The following is a 17,134-nucleotide window of genomic DNA, read 5'->3' on the forward strand; positions in this document are numbered from 1 at the left end:
AGATTGCCTAGGATTAGATTGTATGTTGATGTGAGGGAGTTTCTGAGAATAAATTCTTCAAATTCTGATTTTGCAAAGTTCCATTTTCCTGGTATTATGTAGCTAAATAGGCATGTTAGTGTTCCTTTGAGTGTGGGGCTCGATAGTTGGCATGAGAGTAGATTCATGTGTGGGGTGGAGGCTTTGTCCTGTAGGGCTATATTTAGAGTGTTTTTGGCTAGGATGGCTAGTCCTCAGCCTCATTTTTTGTCTCTGCAAACTACTTGTATTTTGTAGCCTTGTGGACACACTTCTGTTATTCTGGGGTCGGCATCTGAGGTAGCCATGTTTCTGTGAGGAAGAGGCATCCTAGTTTTTCTGTTTCTATCCAGTCCCTTATAATCTCAGTTTTGGGCCTAGGGATCTGATGTTCATGTATGCGCATTTTATTGATATAAATTCTCTTTTAGTGTTACTTGAAGTTTTTGGGTAGATGAGGTAGTTTGCTTGGGGGGTTGGTTTGTTCCTGGGATGGTTTCGGGAGGCGTTTGTAGGTCTTCTCCCCCAGGTCTGGGGAATCCTGTGGTGCATGCAGGAGGAGCAGTCAACCACGTTTATATGGTATCTCCCTGCTGGGTGGTGGTTTGTATTACTTGTTACTAAAACTGGAATTAGAGAGTGATAGTTTCCTTTTGCTTTCCGGTTTGTTAGGATAAAGAGTAACAGGATGATGACTGTTCCTGTTTTGAAATCTTCATTTTGTGGAGTTGAGAGGTGTGGGTTGGTTGGTATGTATGTGAGAAAGTTTGGAGTGAGTTGTATTGCTTTTGAGGGTTTTTTTCTAGTATGGGTAGGATTATTTTTTTGTTCTAGGGGGGACTGGAGTGGCGTCGAGCGGTGGAGGGAGGGGCAAGATGGAGGGAACCTTCCTCCTTCCTCTACCTTGTTTCATAGACCAGAGATAGGAGGGGAATAAGAGGCCAAGATGAATGTTTGAAACAATATACTCCTGAAAGTGATAGAAAACCAGAGAGAAGGGGGTGGCTAAATGATTGTTAATTGCTGTCTTTTACCTATGCTCAAATTGCTAATATACCTAACAAGAGGAAGTTGGATTTACCAGCAATTATGTCCCAGGGAATTTCTTTAATGGCGCTTGTTTCTCCTTAAAAGTTTCTGCAAGAAAAAAGAAACAAACCAGGTTCAAGGGAAGAAGGAGAGCTAGATTCTAGAGAAAAGCAGCAAAGTCACTTCAAAGGGATCAACCAAGAGAGGCACAAAGATGCTCACAGATATCCACACAGCAACACTCATACATGCACACGCACAGACACACATGAACATACATGCACACAGAGCTAGACACAGTTGCTACAAAGAGCAAGTTTTGCTGACACACTAACTCCAAAAAAGAAGTGGTTTTGAAATTTACAACAGTTGAGAAGAACAAGAACAAAAGTCTGGACTTACCAAGAAATCAGAGGGTTTATAAATCTTTTCCTAAAGGGAAGAACGAGAGCAGAGATTTTAGAGAAGATCAGTAAAGTCACTGTTCTGTCAGCAAAGGCATCAATCAATGGAGGTGTGCAGACACCTATGAACACGTCTGTGCACACACACACACGCTAACAGATAGTGAATGCAGACAAGAACAGACACATGTACCGGGAGCATAGCCACGGAAGGTCCCAGGCCCACCCAGTTTCACCTAAAGCCCACCCAGAGGCAGTGCACACCAGCTACCAAGGATTACATATCTCTCAGTCCTTTTTCCTCCCTCACCCCTCCATGGTATTTCAGTGAATTATGGGTGTCAGGCCAACCAACACAATGCTGGACCTGTGGGGAGATGGGTGCTGGGTGCTGAAGGGAATAATAATTAATAGTAATTTATTTTTATATATCACCTACCCAGCAGTTCAAAGCAGTTTACACAATAGGTACTCAGCATACAATATAATAATAACATCATACATAATATAATTCTAAGTAACTAATACAAGCATAAAACTAAAGAATAAAAAACCACAAAATAAACTAAAATAGTATAGATAAAAAGATTAAAAGTATATTATAACTACATGATAATATGAAAATCAATAATGTATATTATATTGTTTAAATAAGTGGGTTTTAAGATCTTTTCAAAATTGATAGAAAGTAAGAAATGGAAATTGAAGGGGGAGAGGTGCTGACCCTGCGGGAAAGGTTGGGTCAAGGAATGGAGGTACTCCATCTGTGGGCAGGAGGGCTAGGGATAAGAGAGAGGGATGCTGAATTGGTGGCGGGGGGACTGGGAGCAAGGAGAGGTGCTAGACCTACAGGGTGACTGAAGGCAAGATCTGCAAGGAATGGCTGGAGAGAAGAGAAAGAAATTATAGAAATGCATGGGGGAGGCCTGTATAAAGGGTCGGGACTGGAGGGAAGGGAGAGAAGTGCTGTTCCATAGGAGGATTTACAGGGAAGCAGTGGCATGCGGAGAGGGCTTTCAGGGGATTCAGTGGGCAGCCTGCTCAACCAGTCAAACTGCATCAAACAAAAATGAAACCAAAAGGGAAAAAAAAGCAGGGCTCCGAGGCTGGGGATTCTCTGAACCCCCTGGTCTGAATTTGATTGGCTGAGCACCATCTGCCTTATGGGTGTGGGGTAAATTTCCTGAAGGCCCTGACCACATGTCACTGCAGGGAAGGGAGAAAGATGCCAGAGCAAGGGGTTGAAGAAAGAGGGAGACAACTGATTGACCCACAGTGGCAGAAAGAGCCGGATGCTGAAGGAAGAGAAGAGAGAGAGAATCAGAAGTTGGATGGATGGTGTGGGCGATGCAGAGAGGGGAGAAGATGGACTCAGAGGAAACACAGGTGACATGATAGACACAAGGCAGTGAATCAAAGCTCTATGTATGCTGTATGGGGATGGAGTATGACCACAGAGGGATAATACTTGTCATGATGGGTGTGGGAACATGGAAAGAAAGAGACCATTTTGAACATGGGGGCACAGAGAGAAGATACTAGATTTTTTGGGGAGAGCAGGGACTCAGGGAGATGCTGTACATAGGAGGACATAGGGACAAAAGCGTTGATGCTGGACAGAGAAGCTAGAGATAGAGGAGTGAGGATGGATGATACTAGACCAGAGATACTAGACAAGGAACTATAGGAACACAGAGAAGGGAGATGGAGGGTGAACATGGGAAGAGAAGAAATGTCAAATGGACAGGAGATCCTGGTGAGTGAGCTACGAGACGAAAGAGGGAAGCAGAAATCAGAGACTGGGACCAACTTGATTTGAAAAATAAAATGAACATAGAACAAAAGGAAAAAAAACCCAACTATATATATTTTTTGTGATTAGAATGTGTCAGGTTTTATTGTATTTGTTGCCAGAGTGGTGTTAGACATAGCTGGGTCCCCAAAGATCATTACCAGGTTGAGCTGCCTTCAGCTTCCAGTGGTCTTGTGGCTCTTTCTGGCCATGGGGGTCAAGGGCAATTGCACAAGTTTCATTCCTCTAACAACATGTGCTATCTTTACATTTTTGCACAGTCACCTCCTCCTTCACTCTTCTCTGCTTCTGGAAATGACTATGCCTCCTTTGGGGTCAACTTTGGAGATTGTTGTCATAGCCACAGGGTGCTCTCAACCCGGTCTGGTTCTGGCTCCTGGCTCATAAGAATTTCCGCTGCTGGGTCAAACCAGTGGTCCATCGTGCCCAGCAATCCACTTACGTGGCGGCCCCTAGATCAAAGATCAGTGCTCTAAATTAGCCAAGCCTCACCTACATACTTTCCAGTTGAGCAGAAACTTGTCCAACTTTGTCTTGAATCCCTGGAGGGTGTTTTACACTATGACAGACTCCAGAAGAACGTTCCAGTTTTCTACCACTCTCTGGGTAAAGAAGAACTTCCTTACGTTCATACAGAATCTATCCCCTTTCAACTTTAAAGAGTGCCCTCTCATTCTCCCTTCCTTGGAGAGGATGAACAACCTGTCTTTATCTACTAAGTCTATTCCCTTCAGTATCTTGAATGTTTCTATCATGTCCCCTTGCAATCTTGTCACCATCTAAAATTAAACATAGTCATTACTGAACTCCTTTTCTTTCCTCCTAAACCCACCTCTCCTCTTCCCCCATTCTCTATATTAGTAGATAACACTCTTATACTCCAGTCTCTTCAGCTTTCAACCTCAGAGGTGATCTTTGACTTGTCGCTCTCCTTCTCCTGGCATATCCAACAGATTGCTAAAACTTGTCATTTCTTTCTCTATAATATTGCTAAAATTCCTTCCTTTTCTTTTAGAGTACGCTGCCAAGACCCTCATCAATGCTCTTGTCACCTCTCATCTGGATTACTGCAATGCACTTCCTGCGGTTCTTCTGCTAAGCCATTTCTCTCTCATTCAATCTGTTGAAAATGCTGCTGCATACCTCATATTCCGTCAGGGTCATTATACCCACATTACTCTTCTCCTTAGGTTGCTTCACTGGCTCTCTGTACATCTCTGCATACAATTCAAGCTCCCTTTACTGACATCAGGTGTACTCACTCTGCAGTTCCTCAGTATCTCTCCTCTCTTATTACTCCCCATACTCTCCCCAGGAACTCCATTCGTCAGACAAGTCCCTCCTGTTGGTACCCTTCTCCCTTACTGCCAACTCCAATATCCTTCCCTTCTACCTTGCTGTGCTGCATGCCTGGAACAACCTGCCTGCCTCGTTACATAAGGCTCCTTCTCTGACGGTATTCAAATCCAGGCTGAAAGCCCAGTTATTTGAAGCTGTGTTTAAACATAAACATAAATCAATTTCTAGACCACTTAACCAAATAGTTCTAGGCGGTTCATAAAAGATGAGCTTAACTATTATCTGAGTGAAAATTTTTTTCCTCTTATTGGTTTTAAAAGTATTTCCCTGTAACTTCATTGAATGTCCCCTAGTCTTTGTAATTTTTGATGGAGTGAAAAATCAATCCACTTGTACCCGTTCTACTCCAATCAGGATGTTATAGACTTCACTCCTATCTCCCCTCAGCCATCTCTTTTCCAAGCTGAAGAGCCCTAACCGTTTTAGTCTTTCCTCATACGAGAGGAGTTCCATCCCCTTTATAATCTTGGTCGTTCTTCTTTGAACCTTTTCTACTCTGTCACATCCGGGCTCTATAAGGATACCCTGAGCTGCCGGGTAGTGGCACGTTGTTCACTTCTGGCGTGGTCCCTTTAGAATTAGGGTATCCTTTCAAGTTGGCTGCCACTGGCAAATGCCTAACCAAGCTTACTTCCAAAGATTTAAAAAAAACATGGTTGTGGGTGCATATTGAAATGAGCATGGGAAATAATACCCTGGACTTATTTAACATCTACGCTCCTAATACGAATCAGATGGAGTTTTTTAAGAACCTACAACAAATTTTAATGCCACTGGCTGCTTCTAATTTAGTGGTGGCTGGAGATTTCAATGCTGTAATGGATTCAATTATGGATAAAAATCCAAGTAGAGTTATGAAATCATTAGGGCTAGATAATTTGGTAAAATCTTGTGATTTAATAGATATATGGGGTATTCTTCATTTTAATGATCGGGAATTCTCTTTTTGTTCACAGGTCCATAATTCTTTTTCAAGAATTGATTATATTTTTGTTTCAAATAATTTAGCGAAAAATGTAATAAGAGCTATTATAGATCCTATTCTCTTATCTGATCATGGTGCTGTATGGATTGAGTTACAGGATGGTGAAAAGGATTATTCTAAGCCGGTTTGGAGATTTGATAATTCTTTGGTAGTAGATTCAAATTTTACTGAAGATTTTAAAATAAAAATGATTGAATTCTTCCAAATTAATGATACTAATGATATAAATATGGAAGTATTATGGGATGCGTTTAAAGCAACCATGAGAGGTAATATTATTTCATATTCAGCATACGTTAGGAAAAAGTTTACGAAACAATTTGTTGATTTGGAAAAGGAAATTAAAATATTGGAAAGTAATTTAATTAACAGATGGGAGTGGAATACTTTGCAATTATTATTAAAAGCAAAAGTTAAATATAATGAGTTATCCTCTAAATTTGTAAGGAATGATTTATTTTCTCAACAAACTCAATACTATGGAAATTCAAATAAGGCGGGTAGGATGCTAGCAAATTATCTTAAAGCAAGGAAAAGAAGAACAAAAATTGTTGTAATAAAAGATAAAAATGGAAAATCACATAATAAAATTGATCAAATTCTAAAACAATTTTTTAGTTTTTATAAAGACTTGTATTCTTCTGAATCTTACAGAGATAGAGAAAAGGATGGATTGGAATTTTTAAGTTCACTTAAGGGGCCTCAAATTCCTGAACATATAAAAGGAAGTTTAGAAGAACCTATATCTTTAAAAGAGTTAGAAACAGCATTGAGGTCTCTTAGAGTTGGATCCGCTCCAGGTGGTGATGGATATACGGTAGAGTTCTATAAATTATTTCAAAATACTTTGTTACCCTATTTGTTAAAATTATATCAATACCAACTGAATAAAAGTTGTATATCAGGTACTATGGCAGATTCATTCATTATTGTCTTACCAAAACCAAACAAAGATCCTACTTTGGTATCAAACTACAGGCCTATTTCATTAATTAATGTAGATGGTAAACTTTTAGCCAAAGTTTTGGCATTAAGATTGGCCAAAGCTCTCCCTTTTATTATTGATACTCACCAAACAGGATTCGTTGCAAGAAGACATTCTTCCAACAATACCAGACTGGCTTTTCATACTTTAAATTTAACAAAAGTTATTCAGGATCCGGCATTCTTAATTTCTTTGGATGCAGAAAAAGCCTTTGACAGAGTTGAATAGTCTTTTATGTATCAAGCATTAGAATGGTTTGGTATGGCGTGTCTAAGCCACAGACAAGATGGATGCTTGAATCTCTCTCTCCTCCCTCTCTACTTAGATTATTGACTGCCTGACATCTTTTCTCATTTTTTTTGGGACTTCTCATCTACTTTTTTCAAAAGTTAAACATGTCAGCTTCTAAACCATGTAAAATGGATACTTCTCCTAGCTCCACTGCTAGTTTGAAAAGGACCAAACAGGATCCTCTGACACCGGAGAAAATGGCTCCTGAGAAAAAGTCTGCCACCTCAAATGATGTTATGCTGGAAGAAATCAGAGCCCTTAGGGAATTGACCACAAAACATTTTGAAACTACAAAAGAGTTAAAAGATGATCTTGCTGAGATCAACTCCTCTCTGACACAATTTCAACTGAGAATTGAAAAGCTTGAATCCCGTGCAGACTCTGCTGCCTTGGAGTCAGCTCAATTTCAAGATCTCACTGACAAGCGTATAAAAAAGCTTGAACAAGACCTCGAGGATATTACTAACCGAAGCAGACGCAATAATTTAAGAATCATTGGCTTAAAGGAACATATTGAAGGGTCTGATATGACTGAATTCCTTAAGAAATGGCTACCTAAGGTATTAAATATGGACCCTGACTGCGAGCTGGACATCGAGCGCTCTCATCGTGTTCCCTCTCATATGCGCCTCAATCAGTCTTCCCCACGCCCGGTGGTAGCCAAATTCCTTCGCTTTCCACAGGCTCTACAAATCCTCACTGCGGCCAAGAATCACCCTGGACTGAACATCGACGGACGGAAGATACTAATTGTGCCTGATCTTGCAAAAACCACTGCTAGAAAAAGAAAATCATTCCTTGCATTAAGACCACGACTGAAATCCCTCAACGCACGCTATGGTCTCCAGTATCCGGCACGGATGGTTGTTACCTTAAATAATTCCACTAAAGTCTTTGATTCACCTGAACTCCTGCAAGCCTACCTGGATCAGACTCAGTCAAAAAACTCCTGAAAGTGCCTGCTTTCTCCTCTCTCACTGGATCCATGTTTTCTGCAAGTGTCAGTGTTTCTTGCCACTGCAGACACCTCGATGTCTCCTGACTCCGATTTGAAGCTGTTTACTGTTCTTCTGCTTAATGGTTAACTCTGTTTGAAGCAGACATTTGGTTTCGGTTTCCACATATTGAACTACTGCGAGATCTGTTGAACTCGCTGAGAACTCTTTCCCCTTATTTTGCTTTCCTCCCTGTCCTCGTGTTTTCATTACACAAAATGGCTGCTGCCCTGCCTGAGGACTGTTAATTACTAAAAAGCTTTTTTTTTCATTATCCAACTGATTTCTTTCTCCATAATTGTCTTCTCACTTATGTCTTCTTTCTTTAAATGATTTTTTGCATTGATTTGTTTCTGCATTTTCCCTACCTTCGGGGCTTTTTACTGCTCTTATACTCTCTGGTATTGCTTACTGCTTCCACTTATAATGCACAATACTCCTGCCTTTCTTTATCTCCAACTTGAAGGCTATTAACCCTGTATTGAATTACTGCATTGACTAACCTCACACTTTTTGATTTCCTAATTGCTAATGTTGGTATTGATTCTCTCCCCAGTCTACTGTGAGATTACGATGGTGCTATAAGAAAACCCAACTTTTTCCTTTAATTTCTCTATCTTTCAGGTTACTGCATTTCCCTTGATTGTTTTAATTTATAAGTTGTTCATCCTCACTCTTTAATCTTGGTTTTTAAGTCTCCTTTTGTATTCTATGGTTTACTAATACAACTGTGAATTAATGTACTGCATTCTTTATTTTCCCTATCTTGTTACTATACCTTTGGATAATTCCCTAGCATCCTCATGTCCCTAATGAATTTGTTGCTCTCTCTCTAATGTGTTTAATTTGTCCTTTGAATCTCCCATATGTCCTCTTTATTGTCAGTTATCTCTCATACTTGTTTTCACATTGTCCTATACTTGCTGTATGCAGCTTATACAATACATTATTAATGCTTCTTATTTATCATTTTCTCCTTCTTAATATGCTAATTGATGAATTTTGTAGCATTTTTCACTTTTAAGCTGTAATGTACTGTTCCTCAACTGAAATACGTTTTTTCCAACATCCCTCTATTGCTTGCTATTATATACTGAATAGATTTCCCTCTCAGTTTGCAATGTTAATTGTACTATAATTTTGTGTAATCACAGATTGGTTAAATGAATTCATACCTTTTATTTGATGTCTAATCATCTTGTTGCTTAACTTTCTGTGATCTTTATTTATTTGCATCTCAATGAATTTTCCTCCTTAGTCCCCTATGGCTTATATTTTTGTATAACTTATCAACTACTGTCTTTCTGTATTAATTACACTTCTGTTCTCCTACTCTCAGAAATCACACTGTAGTTGCTTGTGTTATTAGTCTGTGCAGTTTTTCTTTTAAGCCCCTTTACTGGCTTCCTGTCACCACACTACTGAATACAACCTGCATTTGTTGATTACTTACTCAGTTATATACTTTCTGTAATTATCTTTTATTGAACTCATCCTACAAAATGAATTGCTAATACTTCCTATATATTATCTTTCCTTTTTCATAACATACTGACTCATGGATTTAAAAACCGGTTTCATATTTCAACAAAAAAAAAAAAAAAGGGGGGATTGCTATGTACTGTTTTTTTTTTTCTCTCCATTCCTTTATGTTGTTTATTGGTCTATAATATGTGAATCTTAATATATGATATTCCTTGCTACAAAATATGATTATATACCTTTTCATTATTGTTTGAACATTTCGCTGCTTAATTATATGTGACTCTTTTTCATTGCACATTTCTTTGAATTTATCTCTTACTTCTCTGCAACTCTTAAACATTCCTGTCCTTATATACTAGCTCATACTTTTCTTTGTTGATCTCCTGGTACTTTATTTACTTGATGATATTATTAATCCACGCTTCTTCCTTAACATCTTCTTGTCTGATTATTTTCATTATCACGCTCTGTCCACCTCGCACTTCTTCAATACTTATCATAACAGATTGCTTTCACAATCATTTCTAACTTACGACTTCTCAACACTAATTTTCTACTGGAACTATGTTATCACTAGTTCCCACCACTCCCAATCTTCTTTCTATGTCTTCCCTTTTCTCCTCTGTCTGGCTTTCTTGAATACTTAGTTATACCTATTGGAGGATGTTTCTGTTTTTGAGCGTCTCTTGTTCTGTTGCTTCCCCCTGATATCTCAATTATTCTCGCCTGGCTGAGCTCTTGCTCATTATGCCTACTTCTGACATAGTCCCCTGGAGGCCTACCTTTTCTTCTCTCTCTTTCTCTCCTCCTTCTAATTGTCATGATTGTATAGGCTTAAACATATCCTATTTGCATTATGTCTACCTCTAATGCCTTAGCCACACTCAATTATGTATCCTGGAATGTAAACGGTTTGCGACACCCAATCAAACGGAAAAAAATTTTCACTCATCTTAAAAAATTTAAACCTTCAATTGTTTTTTTACAAGAGACCCATATTTCCAATACTTCCCACTTTTTGAACCCCAAAGATGGACTAAACTACATTGCTGAATCTCCAGCAACTGGCAGAAAACATGGTGTTGTAATCTTATCTCATAAAAATGTCTCTCTCCAACTCCTAGAATCTAAACATGATTTAGAGGGTAGATGGTTAATAGTTAAAGCACAAATTTATTCGCAAGAAGTACTTCTTGTTAACGTATACGCTCCAAACATTGACTCTCCTGAGTTCTTTACACAACTTTTTCAGTCTGTTTCAGACTTCAACCCTCTTCCTATTATTATTGCTGGTGACTTTAACCTACCTCTGGATATATGGTTAGATAGACACTCTCCTTCCTCTATCACCCCAACTAAAGCTGCCTCTGCTCTACATTCCCTTATTAAACATTATAATCTTACCGAACCATGGAGATTACAACACCCAGACGACAGGGACTATACATACTTCTCCGCGCCTCATTGTAGTTATTCGAGAATCGATTACTTTCTTATCTCTTCCTCGCTGATCCCATGTCTAACTGCCTCTAAGATTAATACTATAGTTGTCTCAGATCATGCCCCGATATCTATCAAACTGCAATGGTCCTCCATTAATACGACCAAATCTCCTATTTGGAAGTTGTCTAATTCCCTGCTAATGAATGACGCTACTAAACAAAGATTAACTAAATTTATAGAGGAATTCTTTTTATTCAACATGACTGAATCAATGGATGCACTAATTATATGGGAGGCTTTTAAAGTCTCTCTTAGAGGTGAGTTAATTTCTATTCAAGCATATGAAACAAAACAACAAAAGCAGAAACTTCTTAACATTGAATCTCAAATTATAATTCAAGAACGACTCTTCTTTGCTTCTAATGATAAAACTCTTCTACCCGAAATATACAAATTGAAATATGCATACAATAAGTTAGTGAGCCTTGCTGCACAGCAAGATATCTTTTTTACTTCTACCAAATATTACGTAGAAATGAATAAAAGCAGTAAAATGCTGGCTAATTACCTTAAGAGAAAAAGAGTTAAAGTACAGATCCCGACGATAAAAACCTCTACTGGACAACTTCTTTCTTCTCATTCTTCTATTTCGGCGGCTTTTCATTCTTTCTACTCTCAACTCTATTCCTCAGATACCCCTGATCAATCGGATATTATTAATCAATTTTTGACTTCTTTGAACTCTACTAAACTTACCGTATCGGATTGTGAATCTCTACAAAGATCATTTGACGTTTCTGAAATAGTGCTATCTATAAAACATCTCTCTTCTGGGAAATCACCTGGCCTAGATGGGCTTACGGTAGAGTTCTACAAAACCTTCCAACAAAAACTATCCCCTATACTCACGTCTCTATTTAATTCTCTTAATCCCCAGAGGATCTCCAACAGTCACTTTTTAGATGCTGTTATCACAGTTATCCCTAAACCCAACAAAGACCCCCAGCAAATCCCCAATTATAGACCTATATCGCTTTTAAATGTTGACTACAAAATCTTTGCTACAATCCTCTCTTCTAGGCTGCAACATCATATTAGTAAAATTATTTCCCCACATCAGGTTGGTTTTATGCCAGGCAGACTCATTACTGATAATTCTCGCCTGTTTTTTCATTTAAATTCCATCGCTAACTCTTCTCATGAACCTTGTATAGCTCTTTCTTTAGATGCTGAAAAAGCATTTGATAGAGTAGAGTGGTCTCACTTATTTCAAACAATGCAATGGTTTGGTTTTCCTCCTAAATTCTTAGAATATGTTAAAATCCTTTATTCTAATCCTAGAGCCTCTGTTATTACAAACAACATACTGTCGCCTTTTTTTACCCTACAGCGAGGTACTCGTCAAGGATGTCCCCTCTCTCCATATCTTTTCAATTTGGCCCTCGAACCCCTTCTTTTAGCCATTAACTCTCATAAAGATATCTCCGGTATCCTGCTTAATAAAACAGAATATAAACTTTCAGCATATGCTGATGATGTCTTACTATATCTCACCCAACCAGACAAATCCCTACCTGCTCTCTTTAATCTAATTCAGGTCTTCTCTTCATTTTCTGGTTACAAAATCAATAAGCAGAAGACGGAAGTACTACCTCTTAACAAGTATTCACGTCCTGAATTGATCCAATCATTTGACCTTCTTTGGTCTCCATCACATATAAAATATTTGGGAATTAACCTCTATACATCCCTTCCTGCTACTATTAAACATAATAGTGATAATCTCATAGCTATTCTTAAATCATTAATACAATCTTGGCATCCCCTTCACCTTTCCTGGTGGGGTAGGATAGAGACAATCAAGATGGTAGTAGCACCTAAAGTTAACTTCGTACTCAGCATGATCCCCCACATATTCTCGCCTCACTTTTACAAACTGATTGATAAACACATAAATACCTTTATATGGAATAACAAACCGCCTAAAATAGCTCTTAAAAAACAAAGCTCCAAAGACCAAAGCAGGGGTTTTTCTTCCAGATTTTCTAACTTATCATAAGGCATTTATAGTACAACAGACCACCCACTGGTTTTCCACCTCGAATGCTTACGTCCCCCTATGGCTCCAACTTGAACGTGCTCTCTACCCGGCATATCTGACGTTGGCCCCGCTATTAACTTCTGATGCTTTACTTTCATCTGTAAACCCCATCATATCCCAATCTGTTACCTGTCTCCTTGAATTCGATGAGCTATTAGAAATACCCGTCAGAACTTCAGCATATATCTCCATTTGGTATAACTCGTCTTTTCTAATAAATAAAAAACCAATAATCTGGCCTCAATGGTCCAGACTTGGGATACAATACTTGATAGACATCTGTACCCCCTCTCTACAACTTTTGACCTTCTCGGAGTTGCAAGCCAAATTCGCCCTTCCGGCCTCATCGTTCTATCAATGGCTTCAACTCACCTCCATGATAAAAAAATCTAAAGTCTTACAGCTGAAAATCTTAAGAACCCCTACTATACTTACGCTGTTTCCCAAACTCCTAGTAATAGGCCATGTTGCTTCACATCTCTATAAAATACTTCTGAACTCCCGAACCGACGTTCATATCCCCGTACAAAACTCTTGGGAATTAGATTTAAATTGCCATTTACAAGATAAACAATGGGAAGTTTTTTGGTCTAAAACTATCCGAACTATTCCATCTGCTAACTCTATGCAATCCATGTTCTTTCTACATCACAAAGCCACTTGGACGCCTCAAAAACTACACGTCTCAGGTCTGCTGCCTGCTAACAAATGCTGGAACTGTAAATTGCATCCAGGTACTTTACTGCATATGCTTGTGGAATGCCCCTGCTTACAAAACTTCTGGACGGATGTCTGGTCAATTATTCAAAAAATTTTTAATTTTACTTTCAATTTTTCTCCTACAGTGGTCATATTGAAATCTGAGACTCCTTTGCTCGACTTAACTGCACCACATTATGCCTTATTTAACACGCTTCTCATTGTTGCTCTGCGACTCATATTATCTAACTGGAAATCGTTTGATTCCTTAAACGTGCACTTTTGGTACCAATCTGTCCTACTACAACACAAGCGTGAAATGCTGATCTCTGCTGCTATTCCCCTGAACACTAAAGTCCATATTAAATGGGCTAAGTTCACCGAATACCTGAATTCTCTCTAATGCCTTACCGCTCATAAGTTAATGCCTAACGTCTTTTATATCTTATATCTCTCTTTCCAACTTCTTCCTCTCTCTCTTTCTGGCCTCTGGGGGACTCTCTCTTCTCTTTCTCACCCCTTGTTGCTTTCTTACTTACCTTTCGCCCTCCGTCATCACCCTTCTTTTTCTTTCTTTTCTCTCTTCTCTCCTGACTTTTTTTTTCTTTCCTTGAATATCTTCCCGCTACTTATCACAACACCATAGAATATTTTTACCTCTGATTATATGTATCTAACGATTTTCTGTTGTGCTTGAATAATTGTTTTTACTCATTTATTGTTCCACGATTATGGTATTGATATTGATTGTTTGTTTCTCTCCTTTTTTTGTATTTTGATAAAATTTTCAATAAATTTTCAAGAGAAAAAAAAAAAAAGAATGGTTTGGTATAGGGACTGGTTTTATTCAAATGATTCAGATACTGTATAGCTCCCCTGGTGCTAGGCTATATATTAATAATAATTTATCGGATAGATTTAGTTTACAGAGGGGGGTTAGACAAGGTTGTCCTTTGTCTCCTTTGCTTTTTGATGTTGTTCTGGAATCCTTGATAGCTATTACCGTATTTTCGCGGATATAACGCGCGCGTTATACGTGATTTTACCTACCGCGCATACCCCTCGCGCGTTATATGCCTGAGCGCGGTATAGAAAAGTTTTTAAACATAGTTCCCACCCCGCCCGACGCCCGATTCACCCCCCCAGCAGGACCGCTCGCACCCCCACCCCGAACGACCGCTCGCACGCGCTCCCACCCGCACCCGCATCCACGATCGGAGCAAGAGGGAGCCCAAGCCCTCTTGCCCGGCCGACTCCCCGACGTCCGATACATCCCCCCCCGGCAGGACCACTCGCACCCCCACCCCGAAGGACCGCCGACTTCCCGACAATATCGGGCCAGGAGGGAGCCCAAACCCTCCTGGCCACGGCGACCCCCTACCCCCACCCCGCACTACATTACGGGCAGGAGGGATCCCAGGCCCTCCTGCCCTCGACGCAAACCCCCTCCCCCCAACGACCGCCCCCCCCCAAGAACCTCCGCCCGTCCCCCAGCCGACCCGCGACCCCCCTGGCCGACCCCCACGACACCCCCACCCGCCTTCCCCGTACCTTTGTGTAGTTGGGCCAGAAGGGAGCCCAAACCCTCCTGGCCACGGCGACCCCCTAACCCCACCCCGCACTACATTACGGGCAGGAGGGATCCCAGGCCCTCCTGCCCTCGACGCAAACCCCCCTCCCTCCAACGACCGCCCCCCCCCCAAGAACCTCCGACCGCCCCCCCAGCCGACCCGCAACCCCCCTGGCCGACCCCCACGACCCCCCCACCCCCCTTCCCCGTACCTTTGGAAGTTGGCCGGACAGACGGGAGCCAAACCCGCCTGTCCGGCAGGCAGCCAACGAAGAAATGAGGCCGGATTGGCCCATCCGTCCTAAAGCTCCGCCTACTGGTGGGGCCTAAGGCGCGTGGGCCAATCAGAATAGGCCCTGGAGCCTTAGGTCCCACCTGGGGGCGCGGCCTGAGACACATGGTCGGGTTTGGCCCATGTGCCTCAGGCCGCGCCCCCAGGTGGGACCTAAGGCTCCAGGGCCTATTCTGATTGGCCCACGCGCCTTAGGCCCCACCAGTAGGCGGAGCTTTAGGACGGATGGGCCAATCCGGCCTCATTCCTTCGTTGGCTGCCTGCCGGACAGGCGGGTTTGGCTCCCGTCTGTCCGGCCAACTTCCAAAGGTACGGGGAAGGGGGGTGGGGGGGTCGTGGGGGTCGGCCAGGGGGGTCGCGGGTCGGCTGGGGGGGAGGGGGGTTTGCTTCGAGGGCAGGAGGGCCTGGGATCCCTCCTGCCCGTAATGTAGTGCGGGGTGGGGTTAGGGGGTCGCCGTGGCCAGGAGGGTTTGGGCTCCCTTCTGGCCCAACTACACAAAGGTACGGGGAAGGCGGGTGGGGGTGTCGTGGGGGTCGGCCAGGGGGGTCGCGGGTCGGCTGGGGGACGGGCGGAGGTTCTTGGGGGGGGGCGGTCGTTGGGGGGAGGGGGTTTGCGTCGAGGGCAGGAAGGCCTGGGATCCCTCCTGCCCGTAATGTAGTGCGGGGTGGGGTTAGGGGGTCGCCGTGGCCAGGAGGGTTTGGGCTCCCTCCTGGCCCGATATTGTTGGGGAGTCGGCGGTCCTTCGGGGTGAGGGTGCGAGTGGTCCTGCCGGGGGGGGGGGATGTATCGGACGTCGGGGGGGGCATCAGGCTTTCAGGATGGGGACAGACCTTCAAGGGGGACAGGACTTCAAGGGGGGGACAGTGCACGGAAAGTCAGGGGGGGTGAACGGAGAGTCGGGACAGCGCACGGAAAGTCAGGGCAGTGCACGGAAGTCAGGGGGGTGAACGGAGAGTCGGGACAGCGCACGGAAAGTCAGGGCGGGCGAAAGGAGCGTCGGGCATCATGCGCGTTATATGCCTGAGCGCGGTATAGAAAAGTTTTGGTACATATCATCGTGATTTCTGCGCGCTATACCCCTGTGCGCGTTTTACACAGGTGCGCGTTATATCCGCGAAAATACGGTAATCAGGCAAAGGAGATACAAGGAATTCCGTTTTCAAGTTGGGAATATAAGCTCTCCGCTTATGCGGATGATATTCTGCTTTATTTGAGGAAACCAGAGACTACTATTCCATGTTTGCTTGAATTGATTGAAAAATTTAGAAAGTTTTCTGGGTACAAGATTAATTGGAGCAAATCGGAAGTGCTACCACTTAATGTACATTGTACCAAAGGATTATTTGATTCATTTACATTTGTTTGGAAAGAAGATGGATTAAAATATTTAGGAATCAATATCAAAAGTACTATTGAGAATACAGTAAAGGAAAATGAAAAACTTTTATTAAAGAAAGTAACGGAAATGTGTGAGCAATGGAATCCTTTATATTTATCTTGGTGGGGGAGAGTTCAATTAAAATGATGATATTGCCTGTGGTTTGTTATCAAATGAGTATGATACCAGTTTTTTTTCAGGGGTCATTTTATAAAAAGTTGAATGGTATTCTTACAAAATTTGTTTGGTTGGGGAAAAGACCTAGAATTGCTTTAGTAAAGTTACA

This window comes from Geotrypetes seraphini, chromosome 2 (genome assembly GCF_902459505.1).
Source record: "Geotrypetes seraphini chromosome 2, aGeoSer1.1, whole genome shotgun sequence".
Classification (NCBI taxonomy): domain Eukaryota; kingdom Metazoa; phylum Chordata; class Amphibia; order Gymnophiona; family Dermophiidae; genus Geotrypetes; species Geotrypetes seraphini.